An 11,343-nucleotide genomic window follows, 5' to 3' on the forward strand; every position below is an offset into this window, starting at 1 on the left:
AGAACTGCAAACTATCAAGCTGATGGCTATTTATTGCTCCCACGAAAATTCCCGATAGCTAACATCAGTATTATTATTTTGATTTGAGCATCGAAAGGCACTTACTCGTGAAGCAGGAACAGAGCTAAGGCAGCATCGGCCCAAAAAAAATCCCCCGTCCTTGAGCTCATGTCAGCAAGTAAAATCTGGGGCAATGTTGCTTTTTATTGACCTTTTTTTTCCAGGTACAGCCTCCAATTTTATGTTTGACACCATGGATTGAACTTTCACAGTATCATGTTAGACACGCACGACATCCATTGCTTTCGGTTCCCCTAGAGGGGGGGGGGGGGGTCCTCTCCAAGGTTTCTCATAGTCATCATTGTCACCGACGTCCCACCCGGTGTGAGTTTTCCTTGCCCTTATGTGGGCTTTACCGAGGATGTCGTTGTGGTTTGTGCAGCCCTTTGAGACACTAGTAATTTAGGGCTGTATAAATAATCATTGATTGATTGATTAATTGACTTCTCAGGCAAAACTTTTCCTTTCTTTGGTCTTTCAACAGCTTTGGCCATGGCAGCAGTAATGGCATGTAGGCGTTCTATTTTCTTCTTCTTGTGGTTTTCTTGCGGCACGTAGGCGTTCTCATCGACATTTGTCGTAAAGCTAAGCCAGCACATTTTGTAGTTTTTTGCCTGGTCTCCTGCTACTGTCCTTAAAGTTGCTAAGTGCCAGGAAAAGCGCTACAGAACCTCTTCAGGCCATGACAGAGGTGTCGAACCATCCAAAAAGTTATGAAAATAATTGGTTGAAAGTTACTTAATGCTGCTTTAAGAGTGGAATCTAATCTTGCTGCCGTCCAGTCTTTCAACAGTATTTGCACATTTTATGTGTAAAAGGGCACACGCGGTAGAAAATGGATGAATGGATAGAGTATTGTGTTGGGTTTTATTTCTAATGTCAGTTAGGCTTTGTGTCGTCAATTTTCTCGCTCTGTGTTTTTGTGTTCTGTCACAATTTTTTTGTGTGATTATTGTTGCTTTGTTGATGCCTCTGGCTTCTCTCTAACACACGTGCACTCTCTCTCACACACACACACACACACACAAACACACACACTCACATTCTTGTATTTGTTACCTTCTTGAGAACTCCGAAAAATGTCTTCCTCTTCAGGACCACCATTTCTCGATATACAAAGATGTGTATTTACAACATTAATAATATATACATATGATGCAGATATAAAAAATCTTGTTGTGAAAAATGAGTGGGAAATTCACAAGAAAAAGATCACAATTCCACAAGAAAAACGTTGAATTCTGGCAGTTTTATACTAAAAGTTGTAATATTACTCAATACAAGTGAACATTTTATTAGAAAAACTGAACATTTGTGCAATGTTATGATAAAAGTTGGAATTTTTCTCAATAACTAGCCATTTTACAAGAAAAAACTTTACATTTTGTCAATTTCATGAATAGAGCCGTAATTTTACTCGACAAAAGTTAACATTTTATAAGAAAATGTAATAATGTTGGCAATATAATAATTGCATTCAGAATTCTACTTGGTAAAATTATGACAAAAGTCCTAGTTTGACTAAGAAAATATATATCACTTTTTTACAAGAACGACAAACACAGTATCATAATTATAGGACACATTTCACTATTTCACATTAAAAATTCATAATTGTACATAAAAAGTCATAATTTTATGAGAAAATATTGCAATTTTACAGGAGCCGAAAGAATATGAGAAATTGTTCCCAATTTTAAAAGAAAAAAGTCGACACTGAGAGAAAGCCTGCTTTTAGTTTTTTTTATTTTTATTTAAAATTGCTTTAATCTTAATTATTTACCTCAAGTTATTACAGTATGTCTTTATATATTTATATATATTTATTTCTTTAGTACATTTTGGCCAAAAGGGGTGCATTTCAATTCCGTACACACACTTGTTATTTCATATGTTGACCAGAGGGGCAGCACTTAAAATGTTTACACCCACTTGTTATTTCATATTTTGATCATAGGGGAGCACTTTTAAAACAGACACACGGTCGATTTGAAAAGAGCCGACGGTCCGAGGAGCGGCAGAGCAAGCTGCAGTCAGGCCCAAGATGGCGGCGAGGAGGCGGAGACGATGACCGAGCGGAGAGGCAGGGCGTGCCGGGAGCTACGCTACGAGCAAAATCAGGTGCGTGAATCGCGCACCGGGAGACAATTAACGTATCTCCTCTCCGCGTATAAAAGGGGAGAAGGAGGAGAGAACGAGGCAGAAGGAGGAGGAGAGCCCGCAGCAGTGCGTGAAAACCAAGAGCGACAGAGTGCAGATGACGACAACGGCTGAAAAGCGACCGGCAAACGAGCAGTGGAGGAAGGCGCTGAAAAGTGACCCGACCTACACTGGGGTTTATTGCAAAATAAACAAGAGTCAAACCTGCTCAGGCAAGATGTCCTTCCTTGGTGATCCATTGAACCCGCACGACAGCGAGCAACTGTCACACCCTCCTTTTTTGGGACCACCCTCATTTTGATAGATTTCACTACCAGGGGTGCAAATGAGACATTCTCTTTTGGATGCAATGGTTTTCCGTATTGGGACCATGATTTAAATCCTATATATATATATATATATGTATATATATATATATATATATACGTACACACATATATATACATACACACATATATATATATATACATACACACATATACATATATATATATATATACATATATATATATATATATATATATATATATATATATATATATATATATATATATATATATATATATATATATATAGGACTTAAATCATGGTACCTATACGGAAAACCATTTCATCCAAAAGAGGATAGGGACCATGATTTAAGTCCTATATATATATATATATATATATATATATATATATATATATACACACACAAATACACACACAAATACACATACATACATATATATATATATATATATATATATATATATATATATATATATATATATATATATATGTAGGTGTGGGAAAAATTACAACACTACTTCGTCTCTACAGAACTGTTTCATGAGGGGTTCCCTCAATCATCAGGAGATTTTCTCCTGATGATTCCGTACACATCAGGAGATTTTCTCCTGATGATTGAGGGAACCCCTCATGAAGTAGTCTTGTAATTTTGCTCACACCTACATATTGCGCTCTATCACGGTATCGAGTACTATTCTCTGGATAATCCAATCAAGACATACATATATATATATATATATATATATATATATATATATATATATATATATATATATATATATATATATATATATATATATATATATATATATATGTATAGGACTTAAATCATTGTCCCTATACGGAAAACCATTTCATCCAAAAGAGAACGTCTCATTTGCACCCATGGTAGTGAAATCTATCAAAATGAGGGTGGTCCCAAAAAAGGAGGGTGTGACAGTTGCTTGCTGTCGTGCGGGTTCAATGGACCACCAAGGAAGGACATCTTGCCTGAGCAGGTTTGACTCTTGTTTATTTTGCAAAAAACCCCAGTGTAGGTCGGGTCACTTTTCAGCGCCTTCCTCCACTATATATATATATATATATATATATATATATATATATATATATATATATATATATATATATATATATATGTCCCTCATATTGAAGGTACTTTTCCTTGTTGATGTCTCAAGAAGGTTAAAATACAAGAACACACACACACTACCGGTGTGTACACATTTCCTCAGGAGAGGCGAACTTTTTTAATTATCTTGAATAATAGGAATACTTGTCCAATTGCCTCGTAGACATAGCTATTATATTTCCTACTGTGAAAAAAAATACCAGTGCACAAGCTTTGTAAAGTCACAGGTTAAGTCCCTTACAATCCTGCAACAAAATCACATGGAGCTTCATCGCAGCGACCCTGACTCGGCCCACGCAGATACCGCCAGCAAACCTTTACAATTATTTTCAACTATCACTGCACAACTTGCACGGGCCAAGGCCGGCATGTGTTGTGCCAGTCTTAAGGCCACACGACCCTCTCTGTTCGGCTGCAGACTGAGCGTGTGCGGAATGAGTGTTTGATAACTGGTCAGAGCTAAATTCATAAAAACAGCCGTTCCGTAGCTCGGAGCTAACCACTGAAAATATGGAGGCGAGTCGTCCAGACATGCCCGTGTTTCTCCTTTTGCTACATGTGGAAATCACACTTAAATACCTTAAAACAGTGTTTTTCAACTAGTGTGCCGTGAGATACAGTCTGATGTGCCGTAGGAGATTATCTAATTTCATCTATTTGAGTTAAAAATATTTTTTGCAAACCAGTATTTATAGTATGCAAATTATTTGTTGTTGTTTAGTGGTCGGTGTAACCGTGTAATACTCTTCCATATCAGTAGGTGGCAGCCGGTAGCTAATTGCTTTGTAGATGTCGGAAATAGCAGGAGGCAGCGTTCAGGTAAAAAGGTGTCTAATGCTTAAACCGAAAATAAACAAAAGAAAAGAAAAAGCATTGAAGCTCAGGGAAGGCTATGCAGAACGAAACTAAAACTGAACTGGCTACAAAGTAAACAAAAACAGAATGCTGGACGACAGCAAAGAGTTACTGCAGAGCAAAGACGGCGTCCACAAAGTACATCCGATCATGAAAAGACAATCAACAATGTCCCAACAAAGAGGGATAAAAAACAACTGAAATATTCTTGATTGCTAAAACAAAGTAGATGTGGGAAATATCGCTCAAATGAAGCTGCTACAGGAAAATACCAAAAAAAGACAAAAAGCCACCAAAATATCGCTAGACATGACACAACACACAGGAAAACAGCAAAAAACTCCAAAAAAGTTGGGATTTAATGTGACAGGTGGTGACAGTACAATTGTCACGACTTGGAATAAGGAGTGGACCCAGATGCAGAGAGGAAGTTCCGAAAAAAGCTTTTATTTTTGAAAAGACTTTTAACCTCCAGAGCAAAAAGTATTTCGCATTAAATAATTAACAAAAATTCCGCGGAAATAATTCCAGAAAAAGGTCAACCAAAAATCACTCCAAAAAAATAGGAGGAAGCAACTAACAAAAGAAGGAACTACAGTAAAGTTGTATCTAATACAAAAATAACATAAAGCGTTCCAACAGGAAGAAAAAAAAAAGGGCTATATATATATGTATATATATATATATATATATCTTCAAACCTATTATGATTAAAATTCCCAAAAATTATTCTGGCAAATCTAGAAAATCTTTAGAATCAAATGTAAATCTTATTTCAAAGTATTTTGAATTTATTCAAACATTTTTGTTCTGGAAAATCTAGAAGAAATAATGATTTTTCTTTGTTAGAAATATAGCTTGGTCCAATTTGTTATATATTCTAACAAAATGCAGATTGGATTTTAACCTATTTAAAACATGTCATCAAAATTCTAAAATGAATCTTAATCAGGAAAAACTACTAATGATTATCCATAAATTATTATTTTATATTGTTCAAAACTATTCGAATTAGCTAGTTTTTCTCTTCTTTTTTTTGGTGGAATTTTGAATTTTAAAGAGTCGAAATTGAAGATAAACTATGTTTCAAAATGCATTTTAATTTTTTTTTCTGTTTCTCCACTTTTAAACCGTTCAATTAAGTGTTTTTTTCATCATTTACACACATATATATATATATACACAACTAAATACGGATAAACAAAAATTACTCAATCAATGAGGAAGAAAAGGAATTTAGAAAAACACCAAAAACTCACCAATTAGGTTGGACGAAAGCTAGGATAACAAAGGGCGCTCGAAGGAGGAAAAAGTAAACTCAAAATTACAGCAAATTATTTCTCGATCCAAAGAAGAAAAGCAGGAAAAAAGCAAGACGAGGATATGGGCACGGACACTAGAAAGACACGTAAGCACGAGACGATCTGGCACAGGAGAAGAGGAGACATGAGCTTAAATAGGACATGATGGTGATGGGAAACAGGTGGAAACAATCAAGGGTCAGGGATGACGTCAGACTGGTGACACAAAAGGAAGGACCCGGGATCTGGAACGAGCGAAGTTGTTTTTCAAAATAAAATATGCAACACACAAGACAGAAAACAAACAAGACAAACTTGCCTCACCGCGGTGTGACAACAATAACTTTGAGACAAGAGATATAGTGATGCATGCTTGATTATGCTTTAAAGTCATATCCAACAATTGCGACAACAACTTTTACCGTCAACTGAGTTTCTTTTTTAATGATTTCTGCTGGTGGTGTGACTCCCCATTATTTTCAACGCAAAAAATGAGCCTTGGCTCAAAAAACGTTGAAAAACACTGCCTTAAGAGAAAGCCATTGCAGCTATTTGGGATACAACACTTCTCAGACGGCAAGAGAACTTTCCAATCTCCAGGTCAGCTGTGATTCTATTTTCCGATTCTTCTTGTCCATTTGTCGAAGGAGAGACAACGAGAATGCGGGCTCCCTTGTATGTGCTAAAAAAAGGTAGCGTGTGCGTTGTTTTACCTGGTCGTCAAGGGAAGACTATGGAAAACATTGAATGCTTTTGGACTGGCAAAGCAGACTGAATCAGTTATTTTCTGCCATATATGTCGCGGACTCAACGTCTAGGTCCAGAGCAGGGGTCACCAACGTGGTGCCCGCAGGTAACCAAGTAGCCCGTAAGGACCAGACGAGTAGCCCGCTGGCCTGTTCTAAAAATAGCTCAAATAGCAGCACTTACCAGTGAGCTGCCTCTATTTTTTAAATTTTATTTATTTACTAGCGAGCTGGTCTCGCTTTGCTCGACATTTTAAATTCTAAGAGAGACAAAACTCAAATAGAATTTGAAAATCCAAGAAAATATTTCAAAGACTTGGTCTTCACTTGTTCAAATAAATTGATTTATTTTTTTACTTTGCTTATTATAACTTACAGAAAGACAATTTTAGAGAAAAAATACAACCTTGAAAATGATTTTAGGATTTTTAAACACATATCCCCTTTTACCTTTTAAATTCCTTCCTCTTCTTTCCTGACAATTTTTAATCAATGTCCAATTAAATCTATTTTATTATAGTAAAGAATAATCCTTCATTTTAGCTTCTGTTTTTTCGACGAAGAATATTTGTGAAATATTTCTTCAAACTTATGATTATAATTGAAAAAAAATATCCTGGCAAATCTAGAAAATCTTTAGAATCAAATTTAAATATTATTTCAAAGTCTTTTGAATTTATTTTAAAATTTTTGTTCTGGAAAATTTAGAAGAAATAATGATTTTTCTTTGTTAGAAATATAGCTTCGTCCAATTTGATGTATATTCTAACAAAATGCAGGTTGGATTTCAACCTATTTAAAACATCAACATTCTAAAATTAATCTTAATCAGGAAAAACTACTAATGACTATCCATAAATTATTTTTTTTATTTTTTTCAAAAAGATTCGAATTAGCTAGTTTTTCTCTTCTTTTTTTTGGTTGAATTATGAATTTTAAAGAGTCAAAATTGAAGATAAACTATGCTTCAAAATGTATTTTATTTTTTTTTCCTGTTTTCTCCTCTTTTAAACCGTTCAATTAAGTGTTTTTTTCATCATTTATTCTCTACAAAAAACCTTCCATAAAATGAAAAAAAAATGTACAACGGAATGACCGACAGAAATTCCCATTTTTTATATATATATACCGGTATATATATGCATTTTTTAAAAGTAAATTGAGCAAATTGGCTATTTCTGGCAATTTTTTTTAAGTGTGTATCAAACTGGTAGCCCTTTGCATTAATCAGTACCCAAGAAGTAGCTCTTGGTTTCAAAAAGGTTGGTGACCCCTGGTCCAGAGTATATAAAGTCACCAAAAAGGAAAGGCCAATGAAATTGAAGGCAAGAGAGTGACGAGTGCCCTGACCTGATATCTAGATCCCTAGATTGATTGTTGTCATCCATCCATCCATCCATTTCTACCGCTTATTCCCTTTTTTTGGGGTCGCGGGGGGCGCTGGCGCATATGTTCTTTATTAAAGATTTGATTAATTTATGATGTCTCAGGTGTGATTCACTACGAGGGGCCACACAGCACACTGGATTCCAGTTCATTGAAATACCACAACACTGGATATTGTTCAGATAAGTTACATTTAAGAACTTGCCCACAAAGCAACACTGGAGGTGACTAGGACGTGCGTATGGATGTTCTTATTTAAACGGGATAGCAGGTCCATTCTCTGTGTCATACTTGATCATTTCGCGATATTGCCATATTTTTGCTGAAAGGATTTAGTAGAGAACATCGACGACAAAGTTCGCAACTTTTGGTCGCTAATAAAAAATCCTTGCCTGTACCGCAAGTAGCAGACGATGTGCGCGTGACGTCACAGGTTGTGGAGCTCCTCACATCTGAACATATTTTACAATCATGGCCACCAGCAGCGAGAGCGATTCGGACCGAGAAAGCGACGATTTCCCCATTAATTGAGCGAGAATGAAAGATTCGTGGATGAGGAAAGTGAGAGTGAAGGACTAAAAGAAAAAAAAAAGACAGGGCAGTGGGAGCGATTCAGATGTTATTAGACACATTTACTAGGATAATTCTGGAAAATCCCTTATCTACTTATTGTGTTAGTAGTGTTTTAGTGAGATTATATAGTCGGAGGGGTGTGGCCACGGGTGTTGTGACCGCCCGTGTCTATGAGGGAAGCCACGTTTCTCAACGAGGCAAAGCGAAGGCAGCCGCTGGGTCCGGGCTGAGCTTTTTTTCCCCCTCCGCCGCGGTAGAAGCATCCCACGTTCGGGGGCGGCCGGTCGGAGGAGGCAAGAGAGTCGCAGCTGCCTCTTTGACAGGTGCGCGAGGAACGACGCAAGCTCCGCTCATGTCTACGGTTTGAGCCGACCTATTACCACAATTTTCTCACCGAAACCTGCGGTTGACATGTGGTCCGGAACCATGTTTGCTTGACCGCTCTGTTCCATAGTAAAGCTTCACCTTCGGGAATGTAAACAAAGAAACACCCTGCTGTGTTTGTGTTGCAAAAGGCAGCCGCGATACCACTGCTTCCCACCTACATCGTTCTTCTTTGACGTCTCCATTATTAATTGAACAAATTGCAAAAGATTCAGCAACACAGATGTCCAGAATACTGTGTAATTATGCGATTAACTACTAAAATGTCCGCTACAATCAGTGACGTCACGCGCACGTCATCATACCGCGACGTTTTCACAGGAAATTCGCGCGAAATTTAAAATTGCAATTTAGTAAACTAAAAAGGCCGTATTGGCATGTGTTGCAATGTTAATATTTCATCATTGATATATAAACTATCAGACTGCGTGGTCGCTAGTAGTGGCTTTCAGTAGGCCTTTAAACGACCGGACAAGGTTAGGTGGGATTTAACCTGAGTAACCTTAGTGTAGAAGGGGCCTAAATGTTTCGTTTCCAGTTTAAGACTTTTCCCAGCACAAGAAAACAAATGGACTTTTGTGTATGAACACATTTCACTATCAGGTGAGACACTACTAGACCAGAACTGGCGACCATGCCTATGATTGTGAGCATGATGGCGTCTGTGCCCAGTGGCAAAATGTGTGTGCACTCTTTCCGTGTGATGGATGTCCCTCTGCCAGATGGCGAGCTCCCGTTCAAAAAAAAAAAACCTTTCAGGCAACGCGAGGAGCGAACCTCTTTCTTCCCGCCAAGGTCAGCGTCAGCAGGAAGTCTGAAACCCGCGGACGACTTCCACAGCTGACAGTTCTTTAATTGTCACCTCCTGGAAGTGATAAGGCTCTTCCGAAAAGGGGAGCGAGGTCCGGCTCTATCTTGATGGTTCTTCTGGTGAGTCTTCTTAATCTTGATCTTTGTTTGGGCCCAAGAAGTAATTATTTTAAAGCATGGGACATTCTTTTAATGGAATTCCAGAGTACTGTGACAACTTAGGTCAGCAGGGAGATGACTTCTAAAAGCTCAGCTCAACTGGACCAAGATTTGTTCATGTAGTACAGGGGTCGGGAACCTTTTTGGCTGAGAGAGCCAAAAAGCCAAATATTTTAAAATGTATTTCCATAAGAGCCATATAATTTTTTTTAACACTGAACACAACTAAACGCGTGCATTTTTAAGTAAGACCAACATTTCTAGAGTGTAATAGGTCTCTTATTCTTTGTAATAACATTGTTATTATGAAGCTAAATGTGGAGGTGGCGTGGCCTGCGGGCCTGCAGCGAACTGAGGTGTGCCAGGACCGGCCCCGAAATCAGCGAGAGCTGCGTAGATGGCCCACCTGAGCCTTGTTATCTATTCACCTGTCGCTCTGGTATAAGCAGCAGCCAGGAGGAAAGATGGGGTTGGGGCTGGAGCCAGAGCGCGAGCGAGAACGAAAGAGAAAAATACAATTGCTAGAAAGCAACTGAGAGACTTATTGAAAAATAAAACAATATTGTAACCCTGAAACGGGCTCTCATGTCGGTGCTTGGTGGTCTGAAGAACCCCCAAGAGGACAAGCCCACACTAACCAATAATAAATAAATTACTTTTTAACGCAACTTCTTGAACAGGTGCGGTAGTAAACGGATGGCTGGACTAAAAATGCATGAGAATGTTTTATGTTTTGAACATTATTTTTTAACACTTAGTACAAGTGGAATTATTCATTACTTATCATGTTAAGCAATGTCAGCTCAGATTTATCCGAGAGCCAGATGCAGTCATCAAAAGAGCCACATCTGGCTCTAGAGCCATAGGTTCCCTACCACTGGTGTAGTATATACCAGACATGTGCAAAGTTCTATTTTCAAAAATGCTACCGTATTGTACGGACACTGGTTCATTAAAGGAGTCATATATATATATTTTTTCTAGTTGTAAAATACTTCTTTGTGGTCTACATAACATGTAATGGTGGTTCATACGTCCTGGGCATGGCTTTAAAGTGCATTCAGCAGTGAAAGCTCCTCTATGGGTTCTTGGGGCACTAGGAGGTTAACCCCTGTACTACTGTTACCCCAGGTGGCCCTCGGCAAAGGCCAAGTACCTGACTGCTCCCTAGCCAGGGATACGGTGAAGACCTCAACGGCGGAGCAAGCCGAAGACGGTAGATTTTAAGAACTACCACAACGGCAGAAGAAGGCTGCAGCAGAAAAGGGTCCCAAGTCGTCTTGGACTCCATTCCACTGGCCCGTGACCCGATTCTGTCAAGGATTGTGTGGTGACTGTCTTTGCACCAGTAGTAAATTAAGTCACGCAAAGGCATCATCCATAAAGGGAGGATCGTCATACTCGTTCGAGTGACCACCGATGAATGGTGGTTCTTCGGTCAAAATGTTGCATGGATTATATTTTACAGATCATCTTTATCAATCAATCA

This window comes from Nerophis ophidion, linkage group LG29 (assembly GCF_033978795.1).
Source record: "Nerophis ophidion isolate RoL-2023_Sa linkage group LG29, RoL_Noph_v1.0, whole genome shotgun sequence".
NCBI lineage: Eukaryota > Metazoa > Chordata > Actinopteri > Syngnathiformes > Syngnathidae > Nerophis > Nerophis ophidion.